This window comes from Haplochromis burtoni, unplaced genomic scaffold, assembly GCF_018398535.1.
Source record: "Haplochromis burtoni strain Fernald_Lab_line unplaced genomic scaffold, NCSU_Asbu1 Contig_33, whole genome shotgun sequence".
NCBI lineage: Eukaryota > Metazoa > Chordata > Actinopteri > Cichliformes > Cichlidae > Haplochromis > Haplochromis burtoni.
In genome coordinates, this window is record NW_024582394.1 from 2,066,319 (window position 1) to 2,083,118 (window position 16,800).

At 36.5% G+C, this 16,800-nt stretch overlaps 1 protein-coding gene across 3 annotated transcripts in view; it reads left to right on the forward strand.

Annotated features, from left to right (window-relative positions):
• The window catches only part of lingo2 (leucine rich repeat and Ig domain containing 2), a 228,523-nt gene that overhangs the window by 18,225 nt on the left and 193,498 nt on the right, over window positions 1–16,800 (forward strand). The window contains exon 1 of one of the 3 annotated variants that reach the window (XM_042219468.1): window positions 7–1,117. The exons of the other annotated variants lie outside the window; for them this stretch is intronic. The gene's annotated coding sequence lies outside the window, so the exon portion shown is untranslated. Of the gene's footprint in view, window positions 1–6; window positions 1,118–16,800 lie in introns of those variants that run through there. 3 annotated transcript variants of the gene reach the window in all.

Genomic DNA, 16,800 nt, shown 5'->3' on the forward strand with positions numbered 1-16,800 from the left:
TTGGCCTTAAGACAACAATTCTGATGGCTAAAGATCCAAACGGGACACAAAAAGAAAAAAAGAAAAAAAAGATGTTATCTGTTTTTAGAGTGACATTATCTGTGAAAACATTGCTTGCCCACTAATGGCTTTATTTACATAATGATTCATCATATTGAAGATGTCCCTCCGCTCTCATATTTGAATGCATGTTGTCATTAGGAATGAATTTTTTTGTGTCATTCTCAAGATTTGTATGTGTTCTGAAAACATAAGTATAATGGCTTAATAAATAAGAATGTGCCAGTCTGACTTTTTGGTCTATGATGATGTTTACTGTCTTTGGATATCATCTGATATAAATTAGTTATCTTACATTAATAACCTGCAAAGAAGCGAATGATTGTATATCTGTATATTTCAAAATCAGAAGTAAACACTGTTTGGCATGTATTAATCAATCCAAAAGCATGGCACTACAAAAATTAAATACAAAAAAAAAGCACCCCAATCATGGAGGAAGAGGTCTTGAGAGAAATTTTGTTGTTCATGAACCCATCGATTCCATCTAAAGAGCTTGATCGGTGTCTGAATGGTTTAATGAATAAGAAATGCATGTGAATCATATGTGCTTTTCAGTAAAACCTGTGGGAATTTTTGATATATTTGACAGCCGTCATTCCCCAAACCGAAAATGGAATTTTTATAGAGCAGCGTTCTATCCCGTCAGTCAATTCCATAACTTGTGGAATCAACTGAATGCTGGTGGCTCTAATTTACTAGTTGCCATGTTACATCTAGCATGCATATACCTTTAAGGGATTGTACTAAAAATATATGTACACATTTGCAGTACCGTACTCTACTCTGTGTAAACTAATGCTGTGACGTTTGCAAGTATTTCAGATGCAGCAAATGTGGCCCTGCCAGTGTGTTTCCCTCCCTCTCTGCACAGATTATTTTTGGTCTTCCGCTTGTCTCATCAGATGTGTGACTTGAAATGTTCTTCCTTTATCGACTATGGCCAGCGAGGCATTTAGAGTGTGCTGTAAGCGTGATTGGCTTGAAACTAACTTGGACTGCAACAAAGCACTACAGTTTATTGAGACCCATCAGAGCCACAGGAGTGACCAATCTGGTAAGTGAGTGGGTGAACGAGACACTCAGGGTACCTCTCCAGGCTTCCTGTCGGTCATGACTGCTGAGCTGGGAGTGGGACTGAAAGTTGAGATGTGCAAGGGGACAGAAGGAATGAGTGAGTGGGTGACTGGAAGAGCAAGAGAGTCAACTAGGCTACCTCTGGGTATGACTGAATAAGCAATTTGTATCTCAGTCACACAACGTATTGGTCTTTCTTAGCTTACTTCTTATTACTGGTGGTGAACAAGCTTCTTGAACAAATCAGAACAAATTTTCAGGTAAACAGAATCAAAACTACTTCCTTCCAAAAAGAAAGCTTTCCCATCACTGGTAGAAAGGTAGTATAAACAGGTACATGTGCTATATTCCATGTCCAAACATTCAGGGTGTTGAAAATACAAGACAAATAAATAAAAAATGATGAATGTGTGCAAAACAGTAAATGCACATGTCCTGAAAAACACTTCACACACAGGGATTTCAGCTTTCCTGACATGTTAGATATTGCAGGGATTTTTCTTTGATAAGCTGGGAATTAAAGCTCCAAATTTAAATATTGACCTTTACTTCCAAGTTCACAAGAGCCACTGCTATTGTCAACACGTGTAATTCCCAGCCTTGGATGTTAGCATGCTTTCTGTGAATTACAAATCAATGAACATAAATTAGTGTAAAATCCTCCAGCACTTAGGGCTTTGCTTGCAATGAAAGACTGAATAGGAGGGGAAAAAGGGGCACCTCAGGGGATGTTTGGCTGTCCAACTCTGGGTCTGCTGGTCACAGCCAGGCGCTTATCCATACATATACACAGAGTCAGGGGGCTTATAGCACTGGCTCTGAAAAGAAGTGTGTCTTTGGCTGTGTGTGAATGTGGGAGTTAGCTTTCTTTAGCTTCAGGCTGTTTCAGGAATAGTTTACGGCCTACATACTGAGAAGCTTAGATATTGTTGCATGATAAATGATGTTGAATTAAAAATCCCAATATTTCTGTGTATGTTTATGTAACACTTACACTGACTGTTCAAAATACTGACTTTTTGTTAAAAACAAAAAACAGTAAGGTGTAGTTGTAGGGTTCTAATAGCATTCTATCAAGACATATAACAACGTACATAAGCTCAGTTCAGTATAAACCTGGTAGCACTGGCACATTATTACTGCCATTGAGTGGATAATGTTGTCTTCAATGCTGTGCTTTTAATGGGTGAGTTTTAAAGGCTTGTTTGTAGCCACATTGTTGTGAGGCTACCTGTCAGTTTTGACTCATTTAAAGTGAGGGTTTTAGAGTTAATCTGCTTGAAATGCCCAGTCTGATCTGCAGGAGACTGGGAAACTATGTAACATGTGTTATGATCAGAAGTGATTGTAACAGGTTTTATTGTCATCTTGGAACTAAATTCACCATGTGCAGGAGGAAACGGAGCTGCCACAGATGATGAGCTGTGTCCTCAGTGCTGTCAAAAAGACAGAAGGGCTGTGTTACTGTGTGGATTTTTTATTGTTGAATTGGCACTACTGGTTTAATTATCATGGTAGTATTGAAGTCATTGTCAATATGCTGCTCTTCTTTTATGGGACATTTCACACGATTCCTTTTATACTTTACAGAAAATTGCACAGTCATTGTGCAGAATTTGAGAGCTTTATTTGCTTCAGTAAAATTATGGCCAATTAGGCATGCTTGAATATTTTTTAAAAAGTTGAAAGGATACTAAGGATTTTTTTTCTTGTTCAAGCATATTGAACAAGAATTGTAAAATTATAAATATCATATTAACTGTGAAAATTAGCTAGAAAGCATTAAGCTAGACTGCTTAACCAGTATGGCTTTAAAAGAACAGCTTTTAGTAATGATGTGACCAACACTTATTGTACCAGTATAACACTGTGTGACTTTTCTATCTTTAATACCTCAGAGCTCAGAGTGTTACAGGTACAGTAAGCAACTCAGTTTGGCCTTCTTGGATTTCCAGCACAAATATATCCAACTCTTGTTTTAGTAATATACCTTATAATCCCCAACAATGTTTTATATTAGTAGCACACATAAAAGTGAGGTTGTATTGACTTTAAGATAACTACACTAAACTAATCTTCTAAAAATTTCACTCAAGCCTAATTCATGCAAACACAAACACGCACAGAGAAATTTAAATAATTTAAATGCTATCAGCATTCTAAGATGCATTATTTCAAGAGCACTCAACGGAAAGTAATTGAATTATCGTACATGGTTGCGTCAGGAAGCTTGTTCAACTTGTTTGTGTTGCTTGCAAGAGAAAGTGCTTAGCTTCTTTCAGCTAATTAGCAACTGAATGACCTTAGACACTAAAAATGCTAAAACAAATTTACTACATTTATTGTTTCATGTTTTGCAATTTAGATAGATACAAAGTGAAAGCAGAACTACATAAATGTTCCACATGAGCTAAACAGCTAGATTGCACAGTTTGATTGCACAATTACTTTTTTTGCTCTACAGGAAGAAAAAGAAGGAGGCTTAACCGCTTACTGGAAGGACATACGATCGGCTTGTTGGGTTGTTGAAAGCACTTTCTGTGCTCGTAGTAATGATGACATGGCACCCTGTGTACAGTAGGATTGAGGAGTACATTAACTTGACAATTACTTTTCCTTTAGGAGATGAAAGCCCTCTATCATGGTTTTGTGGGCCTTTAGTCTTCAGGGTTGCCCATATACTCAGCGGCACTGGTTTCCTCTCTTCCGGTGTGACACCCATCTCATCCCATTACCGTTTGTGACTTGCTACTGTCGGGAGAAAAAAGAACATAAATAATGTATTCCTCGGGTGTATCCACCCCCAGATCAATGGCAATTCAGAGACCATCTACAAAGACGGTTGGCTCAAGGCCATATTTGATCACTTCCACTGTGCACGATCACTGCTCCCTTTTTTGTCAGCCCGCTGAGACTCAATTATTTCCAAGTGTTTGTAAGCTATTGTTGAAAGAACACGAAGTGAATATTTAAAGTTGGTGAGGGGAAGAGAAATCTTTGATGAGACATGAAAACAGCAGATGGGAGGGTAATAGTGAACTGTTTAACGGAGAGAGTGGAGGAGAAAAAGAAAGAGGAGAATGGAAAATGATGCGATACTGTATCGTATTCCTCATTGGGATTCTGGGAAGAGAGTTGTATGCATGACAGCAGGCTAGCCTCTGCTGTGTTCATGCAATATAACAGACAAAAAGAAGAAATTACAGAGCACTTGATCACTGAAGGAAGCTGAGCAGGTCATTGCATTCAATCAGTAGTAAATGGAGTGCAACTTGTATGATTTCTCCTACTTTGAAAGGACATAAACAGTTTTTGGCATGGTTCAGTATTATTTCTAAGCTGAACCAGAGGGTATGCCACTAGTTTCAGGAAAGAAAGAAATAGATTTCCAAATAATCCCCAAGGTGTTTGTGGTTATAAATTAATATCTTGAAGAAGATGATGCAGATTTGTGTTACAAGGAACAACAGACAGAAAAGTTTTCCTGCCATGAGCGCGCAGATTTATTTTTCCTATCATATCCCTTGCTGGGCTTTTTCCTTCATAACCCAGATGGCTGGGCCCATAGCCTGAGATTTTCAGCACAAGAAGAATGTATTTATTTTTTCTTTAATTTCAAACTGTGTGAAATCTTCAGCAAGAATTGATGGTACGGATTGGCTGCTATTCTGACTGTGCCACGGATAATGAGTGTTTGTGTGAAGGGCAAGTCACACACCAAAATTAGATCAAAGGTCTGCACTCCATAGGCATCAAACGGTGGGTAGAAGTTATGCTCCAGTACGGGTAGTGCCATTCCTATTCAGTTACTCTGATGTCATACCACTGGTAATGACTGGATATGCTTAAAGAAACGGCTTTTGATGTTTGGTTCCCGAGTGAACATATCTTGGTTTTATCAGTCTAATTTACATTCCAGACAGTATTTGAAGGAGTTGAACTGTGTAGGTAATCATCCAACTCTTGCAGTGCAAGCACTGATCAGTCTTTGTCCAGTGCCATTAGACAAAGACTTCACAGTGTTGTTTTAGCTTCCAATACCTCCACCTGCCACGCATTGTGCCAAGCATGTCCTGAGCCAAATATCTGGGTTTCTGCGTGTGTCTGGTTTTATTAGACATGGAGTGATTTTTGTGTGGAAAATAATGCTAATACACTAGCATCATGGAGACAGAACACACTGAGAGTTTTGAGTTCTTTGTTCATTGATGTGGTGCCGTTGAGCAAAGACCTTATGATGGCGTCACACATTCAATGCACTCACATGGGCCAGCTTATATGGCCCACACTCACCACCTATTGTATAAGGAGTCACCAACTATTACTCCTCTTTATGTGGCAAATGTGGAGTGATTCTAATTACAAGGTGATGAAGTGATTAGCCTTTTGGCTAAGCCAGTAAAACAAACTGGCTTTACTGGGAGTTTTGCTGATGTATGAGTGTTTTGTAGGTTGCTCATTGGGTCTACACCTTCAATACTTTTGTATTTTGTTCAATGTATCTGCATCAGTTTAAGTCAGTTCTAATAGTTTTTACTTTTGTGATAACAACTTGCATTAAATCCTTCCTTCTCATTAGCACTTGGCATTATTGTTGAAGCTACTACATAGTAAAGATGATGGAAATACATATCTTTCTCTGTATTAAATTTGAGATCTGCTCCTACACAACCCTTACTGTTCATTTGAATAATCATTTGTTTGTTTTTTATACCAGCAAGATCTAGAGTACACTGTAGCAAATTGCTAAAGAACAAGATTTTTGTGCAGTAAGGTACCACTTTGAGTGCATTATTATCCTGTTAATTCTGATGCCTTTGAGGAAAAAAATAATATCAACATACTGCTGCTCTCTGGGTTTTTCAACTGAATAAAAGTTTCTGTTGCTCATTTAAACTTTATCTCTGATCTGGTATGTTATTTCTTTATTTTAAAGGGTTGCAAAGAATAAATGGCTCTGAAGTAAAGTGTGGGGTGCTTCTGTGGATAGGATTTAGGGAAAACATGTTCAATTCAGTAGCTATGGAGGGGTTATTTCACTAATATAATAGTTATTTGTTAATTTGGTCTTTTTTGTGTGTCAATTAGTTTATTTATTAAATCCAAACTCTTTTAGGTTTTACACAATTTATTTAGCATTACTGTTACACATTGTCTAATTATATCTTTTGACATATATGTTTGTAATATCAGCAATAAAAACTGATGGAGATGTTAGTAGTGTGCGCACACTGTATACTGTGTAACTAAGACTGGGATCATGTTGTCTCAAAAAAGAACAAGATGAAATTCTGCACACAGTGTTGCTGAGAGTTTGAGTATGTGAGCTCTAGGCTGAGCACTGAGTGTATACCCTTGGGTTTCAAGACACTGCTCTAAAGATCCTTTGTGAGTTGTATTAGAGACTGTCTGACCCTCTAAAGCAAGAACTCTGATCTCTCAGCTGCTGTGGGAGGTGGTGACATTTGGGTAGTCCCAACCTTATCAAACCTGTTTTTAAAATTAGAAAAAAAAATCAATTATAATAAAAATGAGAAAAGTATATAACTTGCCCTGCTCACCATCAGCAAGGCTTAAAGAATAATTTATGAAGTTATATGTTCATTCAACTTTTACATACCAGAGTCAGTAAATTGCCATCCTTGTTTTATGTCTAACTTTGCTCTAAGGTAACATCTTAGGACATTGCATGTGTTACAGTAACTTTATCTTTTTTATATACAGGCTGTGCTTTTCCATGATCTAATATTCCCATGCTGATTTTCTAGATTTAAATATAATTAATTCTACCTATAATTAGACAAGTACTTCATTTCATATATATTGTCATTCAATCAGGAAAGTGTTATACTAGACTCCAATATTCTCAACATCCAGTTATCCAATGTATTTCCTCAGATGATCACAGACATAAACAGGAAGAGAGATAATTGCATTTGGGTTAAATAGAGGATTGTTTAAATGTAGACAGTGCCTGTTATTTATTTATTTATTTATTTTCTCCTCTGACTCATCATCTGAGATGAGTTCTTGCGGTTATTTACCAGAAATGAGTCAGCAAATGTAACCATTTCCTTCTTTATAGTAACATGCAGGCATAAGGATGCACTGAGTGCTTCTAGAGACTATCATCATGATGGACACGATATCAATATAGTTTCCAAATGGTCCATTCAGATGTTTTAGAAATATATCAAAGGAAGTGTGGGTAGTGTGGATTCCTGTTATTATGCAGTCCTACTAGCTCTGTCTATATCTTGCATGTCAACTGAGAGGAAAAATGTTAACTTGCAATGCAGTTGCAAGTGTTAATACCTTAATATAGATAAATCACAAAGCCATGATTATAGGTTTAATGAAAATTCATATTACAGACTCGAAACACTGTATCGCTTCTGCTTACCAAATTCAAAAAATTAAATAACATTAACATGATTTATGGAAGGTTAAATATGTTTTCTTTCCTTTCAATGTAAGGTCCCTATAAAAATGTCTTTCCTTAATGTTGATGCAAATCAATTTATTGTAATGCCAGTAGAAAAAATGCGCTATTTGTTTACCAACCTACCAACACTTCAGTAAGAGAATGTGAAAATACTGCCTCACGTGCCTTAAGTATAGGTTCAAATGAAAGTCAAAATCTAGAGGGAGGTGACCAAGAAGGCAATGTGTTGTGACTGAGCAAATTGAGCCACATGAGAGAATACACTACATGACAGTCGGCAGTTTTAATAAGGATGTTCTCACTGACAGTAAGCTTTAATGAGCAAGGTGAACCAAGCCATTTTTAATGAAAAAAACTGAATGTTTTCCTTTATCTCAGCAGGTTTTGCAGGATCTAAGCACAATGGTGCTTTTTAGCAGGACTCTGTAGGACACTATTAAAAATAATATATATATATTGACGCTTAACAAGCAAAAACTGTGGAAATACTGTTTTACACTTTGTAAAGTCGTCCATAGCAATAGCAATAGTAATAACACACTTCAAGTCACTAAGTAATGTTTGAATTAAGAGCTTATACAATCCTCCAAATATATCAATGCTGCTACTAAGAAGAGCAAATTATCTCTCACTCAAAGCAAATGTGGGTTTATTATAACAAAAGACTGAAACACATGGGCAGCGATGATGGAGGATTAGTTAACTCAAGGATTTTAATTGCTTGTCATTGCTGGCTTTTCTTTGACTGTGATATTTCAGACTTAGATCCTTATCCAATGATCATAGTCCTTACCTTTTATTTCTCTTTGGTAAGCATGCTGGCCTTCAGAATTTGCAGTTGTGTTTTCCGCTCAATTTCATTTGAACTACATATGAAAATCTAATTTAATAAGAGATATGTGTACTTTATAATCCAGTAATATTGGATATATGCACCGAACTAAATACTATATGATTATATAATTAACAGATTTTTAGGCTGTGTAGTCGGCTCTATTTTCGTAATGACGTATTATCAGTAACTGGCAGTAAATTACTGGTGCTCCTCCAAGGGTAGATGGTGGGTGTTGACAATAACTATACTGTGATTTTGGTGAACTTTGATTACATTTAAAGTATATAAGAAATTAGATTTTAACACTGCCATCTCCACGCCTTCTCACTTTTTATATGTTGAGCAAGAGAGTTAACAGTTTAAATAGAATTGAATTTAAATGAAAAATGATATGTCTTTATTCAAGTTTTATTTTTTTATTAGGTTTTCTTGTTGCTTGTTTTAAAGTCCCTGCACAAGAGTTCAGTGTGACCTGGTCTTAGCCTTGACTCAAGCTATCGTTTTGAGCAATTACTTGGTGGATTTGCCAGTGTTTTAAGGATCATCCATTGTGAAAGGTTCACTTATGGTTCAAATTCATCTTTTGGACAGATGGCCTCAAATTACCTTCAAGCACTCTTTGATATCATGCAGAATTCACAGATGAATCATTTACTGCAAGCTGCCAGTCCCCGAGGCTGCAAAGCAACCCCAAACCTTTCCTTTTTCACCACTAAGCTTCATAGTTGATATGACATTCATGAAAAGCTGTCTTTGGTCTATGCCCATCATATCTACTGTTACTGTGGCCAAACAAGTTCTATCTTTGATGCATCTGTCCGTAGCACATTATGCCATGAGGCCTCTGGCCAGATTGTTAAACTGTTTGCAGATTCTCGAGTAAATCTATAAAGATTCTTTCCTTTAGATTTATATACTTGTGTTCTTCTTTTATTTATATTATCAAAAACAGTATAAATATACTGTACTTACTTCCACTCACATCTTTAGGCAGGAATAAATGTTGACAGAATAATAAACCATACTATAGTAGTAGTAGTACTACTACTACCACTACTACTAATAATAATAATAATAAGAAGAAGAAGAAGATCTGATCTTTGCCTTATTTGCTGTGCAGCATATTATTTAATAAAGACCTCTGTGCTAATTATCTGGTTGGAAAAGGCTTTTCCCTGACATGCTTCCCATGCAAGTCAAATTTGTGCAAACTTTGCTGTTTGTAGAGATATGCATTTTGACAAAAATAATTACAGTAATGTGATGGGCTTTGCATCAAATACTCCAGTCTTGGGTGAATGTTGGACTCCTTTGAATAATATGTTGTGAATGTTTCCAGATTCTTAGTCATCTAAACATTATTTTTTATTACTTTAAAGTTATTTCTAGACAACAGCATGGTAGAACTACACACTTAAGAATCAACGTGAATGCCAAACATCAGTTAGAGGTTTACATTAAAGAAGACTGGTTGCACCTGTCTCTGCTGAATAGTTTTAATCATAAAGCCTTATGTGGAACACACAATTCTATTTTTATGGACTTTAAGATACGAATGAATGTGAGTCTAATGATGTCATTTATATATATTGAAATATGTTGAGAAATAAACAACATCCCCTGGGGGCAGAGTGGGTCATGTGTAGCTCACAAGACCCCTTGATACAGACACACACCAGCTTAAAGACAGCAAACTGTGGCATTGGAGTTGCATAAGTGTTGAATGCAAGAAGATGGAGAACAAAGATGGGAAGTGTCAGATTTTGCAGTGGACTTGTCACGGTTGGCAGAGGTAAACGTGCAAATGGGTTCCTTTAAAGAGTCCTCTTGTGCTGATTAACAACATTCAGCATCATCGTTGTTAATCATCAAAGTTCATAGTCAATATTTTTTCTCCATCAATGTTTCTATTGCCTATAGATTTGATCAAAAATTGGAACAAGCCATTTACATTTATTACAAAATAAAATGTTAATATTAGGGATTTTCTTTGCAACCTATCTTATTTAGAAAAGTGAATCACACTTTATTGCTGCTTAAATATGAGGCATGCATAACAATCCATATAGAAAATACCTTAATGGTTTGCCAAGTGTGGCTAATATTAGTAGTGCTAGCACCAGCAGCCTTCATGTCCATGTATCTGTACTGAATGTGGTTAGGCATAAGTAGTTACATGCCATTTTATTCTGTCACAGTTAAAAGAATCAAATTTATTTTCATTTTCTGCATCAAAATACTGACAAATAAGCTGTTATAACAAGATTTTTATTTATCATACTGTTCTCATACAACATTCAGGCACAGAGAGATGGGAAGCTGCCATCAGATAGGTCTGCTGGATGGCAGTAAAGCATATTTGACTCAGGATTTTACTCAAGCTTTAAATTAAATATGAATAATTTGTTTATCCAACTAATATTACTTATTTGAACTGGCGTATAGTAGCTACTTTTAGTCATGTGATTGATGAATCACATCATTCCACAGATAAAACAAAAAAAAAGAAAAACGAAATGATCTCCACTTGGACATGCCTGTTCTATGATCCATTATAGACCTGTGCATGGGCTTGCAATCCAAGCCACACTGATTGACAGTGTAATGGGGAGGATAAAAGTGGTGCAGTCTACAGCGTGGATACGAACTCTACTTTTATTTTTATTGCACAAAAAGATGAGACTGTGATGGTAAAGTCGAAACTGCATCTGGACAGAAACATCTGCATTATGCTGCTAACACAACTTTGGCTATTTGCAAGCATTTGCACAGACAGCATGATAACTCTAAGCTAGCCAAGAAGCCAGAGTGATGATAAAGCTGAGTGGGATTTGTGTTGTTGTGTCAAACTGTAGAAAGTAATGTTCTCTTGGAAGTAATTAAGTAACGTACTACATTACTTTACTTAAGTATTTTGTGTAATATGTGTAATACATTGCTTTTTTGAGTAACGAACCCAACATTTACAGTAAAGTGAGGAAATATCGCCACAGTGCACAAACATTTGACAACACAGCATGCAGTTAATTCGCACAAATGTGATATCTTTGATATTGCTGCTTAGTCGATGAGAACCAAATGAGAATCAATACCAGAATCAATAATGGAATCATAATTACTAAATTCTTATCAGTTCCTATCCCTACTTGTTCATTACAGTAGAGCTAGTACACTACATCTCATTGGATGTTTACTATGTGGGTACAGTGCAAAGACAGTATCTTTACAACTGTCTTCTCCTCATTTAAAATCTGCTGAAGTTGCATAATTAACAAACTATAATTTGTTGAAATAACTGTTAATTTTGCTTTAACTGATATGTTTGGCTTATTAGCATCTTAGGGATCCTGTCTGTCCTGTCTGTGGTTTTAGGTAGTCACCATGTGATAAAGTAGTGACTGTGCACAAAGCTGCCTGGTGTGCACTCAGTCGTACCAAGAAGCTAATGCATGTCAAGAGTACAGAAACAACAGAACCTATCTAATTAGCTGTGCAACAGAGCAGCAGCTCAGTAAATGCCTTTTGTAAGACTGGACAGCAGTTACAGCGAAAAACCTAATGGTTCAATGAGAGTGAGTGATTTTGGATCTTGAGTCTTTGGCAATCAAATCTTTACTATAGAGGGATCTGAGAAGCACAGAGTAGAATATAAGAGTTACCATAACCGACCACATTATGGATCCAGTCTGCCTTCCGGTGGTTTAATATTACACAGTAAGTGAGTTCAGTTGCTAGTCTACCTAAGTCTGTGCTATTCATAGGAAGACTAAGAAAGTTGGAATAAATATCCTCAGTATCCTTTGTCTCTTTGAAAAATTTGCACTTTTGCATTGATTTACATGTTACAGCCCAGTTTCCCCCCAAAACTCATTGTTACTTAATTCAGTTTTTCAAGATCTACTTTTCTTGGAAAGTGGATCTTGTTTTGTTTTTTTGTTTGTTTGTTTTGTTTTTTACATAAAGTTTTAACCTTTTTTTTGCACGGTACATCTCTTTTTTTTCTTTCCTATTATTACATACTAAGGTTTTGAACATCCAATCTCACATAATGTGTTTGTGTATTGTAAATAGCTGATAAAAAGTTAAAATGTCAACCAACACTGTGAAAAAGCCCTGTTTCTGTGACAACAACTTACCCAGCTGTCTAATTACCTCAAGAAGAAGCTCTCAACATCTAATGGAAGGTTTCGCAATCATCATCCTTGTATTCAACTTCTTATTCGCTGGCAACAGATGTGCTAAAGTTAGCAAGTTTTTTGTACATCTCTGATTGCAGTGATGAATGCTGCTCACTGACAATAGTTTTGAGAAGTGCCCTCAAGCCTATAGAGCTCCAAGATCACGGACATTCAGTATCAGTTTTTGTCCTTGTCCCTTTCATACAAATATTTCTCTGAAGTCTTTGACTATTTTAATTACAATATGTACTGCATGATGATGAATTCCCTCAATTATTTACAATTTCATTTTAAGAAATGCTTTACTTAAATTGTTGAACTGTTTGCCCCATTCAGCCGTTGACAGTGGTTAACCCATACCCATCTTTACCTCTGAAAGACTGTGCTCATCTGGACTATTCAATATATATATTCATTAGTTGTGGTTATGAAAGCATATAAAATAATGTTATAATCACACTTAACTGTAAGTAAATATATGTTTTATTTAGATTTTCAAATAGTTGCATTCTGTTTTTATTTAGATTTTAACAGCACACAATTGTTTTCCAGCAGGTGGGTTGTGAATAATCCTATTTGTTGCTGACTTTGCTTACTTGCATTTCAAGGCATATATGAAGAATATGGCATTCTGGTTGTAGAATTACATCTGTTCATAGTTGAAAAGCAGTTTTTCAACAAATTAATTCAACACCTGAAGTTTAACAACAGTTGAATGCTGCTCTATCATCTCAGGCATAGATAATAGATAAGGGTTGCCATCATCAACTTTTATTGATGAGCTGTGATTTTAACAGAAGAATATATAATATTTTATGTGAAACTTTAACTTAAGAACGGTACATATGCATCTGAAGGTAAATAAACCTCCATCCATCCACTTCTGGGGTCAGTGGGTGGGGGTGGGTCAGGCTGGGGGCTGGAGCCTATCCCAGCTGTCTTAGGGCGAGAGGCAGGGTGCACCCTGGACAGTTTGCCAGTCTGTCGCAGGGCTAACACACATAGACGCAGACAACCATTCGCACTCACATTCACACCTATGGGCAATTTAGAGTTAACCTAGAGTTAACAATTAACCTATCACCACTAGATGCATGTCTGTGGACTGTGGGAGGAAGCCGGAGTACCCGGAGAGAACCCACGTAAACATGGAGAGAACATGCAAACTCCACACAGAAAGACCCCGGCCTGATGGTGGATTTGAACTCAGAGCCTTCTTGCTGTGAGGCAACAGTACTAACCACCGTGCCACCCTAAATAAAATATATAAATAAACCTATATATTTTATAAATGTTATTTTATTTATAAAATAACATAGACTTCATCTAAGTCCATCAATTCACATGGGCTTTCCATATGGCTTGAGACAACTACATCCACCAAACATACTTTAAAAAGGTTCAGTTTGGCAAAAGATAACAACTGCAGGCACGTGCAGAGGGGGGGACTAGAGGGGCTTGAGCCTGATGGGTGCCCAAAGTGCCCTTTTGTTGAGGCAACTTTTCAAAAAAAAGTTATTATTATTATTTTTTTATGTGTGTGCGCGTGCGGAGTCCTGTCTGTGCCCCTTAACAATAATATTTAACTATTAATCACAGTTTTGCTAATTAAAAGGATCTGGCTTGCATCAGTCACATGATCACATTTAACCAATGATCGCCCCTGACGGCAGAACACGCTGGTTACGAGCCGGGAACGAGCTCACAAAGAGCACGCGCATTTTAGCGGTCCGGAGCTGTAGGAGAAACACAAGTTAACTCAGAGACACAGACTGATGCGACAAAACCAGTAAGTAGGTGTACAGCGCACACTGCAGTGTGTAGCACCCAGGAGTATTAGCTCATTACGTACACGTTGTCTTGTTGCAGCTGACGAACTGAAACAAACGAGCGTGCTGTGTGTGCAACAGCGTGACAAACATTACCTGTCCTTTTTTATTTTATTAATGTGTGTGTTTTATTTAGATGGATTTTTAAAAAAAATATTACTCATGATATAACATTGTCCAGACATGGCTGGTAAGGACATGAGGAGGAAACAGTAGGAGCTGTGTGAGGCTACTAAAGGCAGTGCTGTAACATTTTTCTGTCTTCATTTAGATTAAGTGCTGGAGTTGTTAGGTGTGGATAATTAGATTATAGTTTATTGCAATAGCAAGTTGTGCCTTGTTCTCAGATAGACAGCAAGTGGAGAGTGATATATGAAATGATGGGATGGAAGGAAGAAGAGAAGCAAAGAGTGATTCACAGGCAGAGCCTAAATTATTTCTCACAGTTTTTTGTTGCCTTATGGTTCCAAGCGCTGTCACCAATCTTTGCATTTTGTTATTATCTCATGACATTTAATCAGCTACCATCTCTCCTGTGGACTTTTTAATGTCTACAGTCTCAGATCAACACAGCCCTGCCCTGCCCATATTAGATTCTTGATGAATGTGTGTTGTTGTTATTCAGCCTGGCTCAATGTGCCCCTTTTTAACTTTGAGCACCCGCCCCTTTAAACCTCTCTGCACGGCCCTGAACAACTGGTTGATAAGACTGGCATCTTACCATGAACACTGACCTTCAGTTATCACTATGGTTGTTAGACTGTGGTTCTACTGTACTTTGTTGCCATTTAAGAATAAATATGACTTTTTTTTTAATACAATGATGTAATATAAATGATATAGTACATAAAGGCAGAAAAATTAAAGGAATCTAAAATGGAATAGTAAGCAAGACAGTCTTGGTGGACACCATTTATTTCAGTAGATTTGCATAACTAGCTTGTGTTTATTCAGTTTTTATTCTGTATGGAATAGCAATACAGCCATCATAGTGATTTTTATTTATTCATAAAAATTGTGCACAGCTCATTGATTTACTGCTCATTGCCTTAGGCCTGTCTCTTTCACACAACAGTTTTCTTCTTTTTTCCTGTGTCTGATAATCTGTGATAAGTTGTGAATTTTAAAAAAAAAGAAAAAAAAAGTTGTCATTTCTAACATTCAGAATTTCAAATTGCTATAAGTATTTTCTTTCCCTTTTCTATAGTGGATACTGGAAAATAATATCATTACTATTTCGATTCAAATTAGTTGATTTTGAGTCAAAGTAACTGTTTGTGACAGATATAGTAAAATGATCTCCACATCTCTGAGATACTCTATTTATTCAAGACTGGAAAAAATCAGAGTAGTGCTGTGGTATGACTAAAAAATTGTATGTTTACAGTGCAAATCAAAAGATTGTGACATCCATGTATATGACTTGGTATGCTCTCTGTGGAGGAGCTAAGCAATGCCCACAATAGCACTTTGAAACAGAGAGTAGGTGAAAAAGATTATGCGTGCCATTGGTTAAAGCAAAACAAATTAACACCTATTAAAAAATAAAACCTGCACTCACAGCTCATTTTAAGCAGAATTTCTTCTGGTGCATCTTTGGTCCATCTTCATACTTTCCTGTTCACTCTTGTGCTACCTAGCTTGCTAGATGTATCTGGTTTGCTCTTTAGTTGGAATTGTTCCCCTCTCAAGTAAATTTTACCCAGCTTTCTATGTGGAAATTCTTTTTAATAATTTACACTTACTTAGTTTACAGCAAACGTTCAAGTCACTGGTACTGTGATATATGGAAACAAATCTTTTTAAAGGAAACTTAAACCAGCACTTGGTAACATTTAACCATCAAAATCTAACCAGTTATTTCAAGACCAATTAAACTTTTGTGCCAAATTTGAGGAAACAGTGAGCCAAACACATAAAGCCTCTGACCATAGTTGTCTTTGTTTAATACCCACACTTTCTGATTACAGGAACTGTGAAAAATAAGTTATCATCTTTGTCAGATGCTGTCCATAAAGTGGTCCACTTAACAAGCTTACAATTATAGATGTTTTAAGGCTGTTAAACCCCTCACTACACACTTTATACACTTTTCTCGGACAGGCATTAACATTTTAACATTTCTCTCTCTTGTTTAAACATTCTCAAAGTTCAAAAGAAAAATAAGTCCATAGAATGAAACCAGAGATCAAAACTGTTTCAGGCCCAAACATTTGTTTGAGAACTAAAAATATGAACATTTTCCTATAAATAATAATGATGGATTTTAGAACTAACAAATTTAATTTCACTTTGATGGTGCAAAACATTTCAACGACATTGTTGGGTTTTTTGGGGAGAGAACTTACGAACATACAGTACAGCACTTTAGAGTCA